Source organism: Alosa alosa, chromosome 22 (assembly GCF_017589495.1).
Source record: "Alosa alosa isolate M-15738 ecotype Scorff River chromosome 22, AALO_Geno_1.1, whole genome shotgun sequence".
In the NCBI taxonomy this organism is placed as follows: domain Eukaryota; kingdom Metazoa; phylum Chordata; class Actinopteri; order Clupeiformes; family Clupeidae; genus Alosa; species Alosa alosa.
This window is the reverse complement of record NC_063210.1, coordinates 20,492,038-20,492,369: the sequence shown is the minus strand read 5'-3', so window position 1 is coordinate 20,492,369 and position 332 is coordinate 20,492,038.

Below are 332 nucleotides of genomic sequence, written 5' to 3'. Positions count from 1 at the left end.
TTACATAGTCTCTGTCTGTTCTTGGTCTTGAATTTTGTGAAATAAATTTTTAAATAAATGCAACTTATAGTCCAGTGAGACTTGTATATGTTTTTTCCTCTTCATGACACATTTTTTGACTGATGCGACTTATAGTCCGGACTTATAGTAGTATATTTTAAAATGTACTACTCAAGTACTGAAAGTAAAAGTGCAAGTATTGTGTTATGTAGTTATTAAAGGTGCCATGTGAAATGTCCGCCAAAAAATAAATTCATACTCCACATTCCATATAAGATGGGGGCAGTATACCTCCAGAAAGTGAGTTGGTCTACCCTGGAGTAACAACCGTG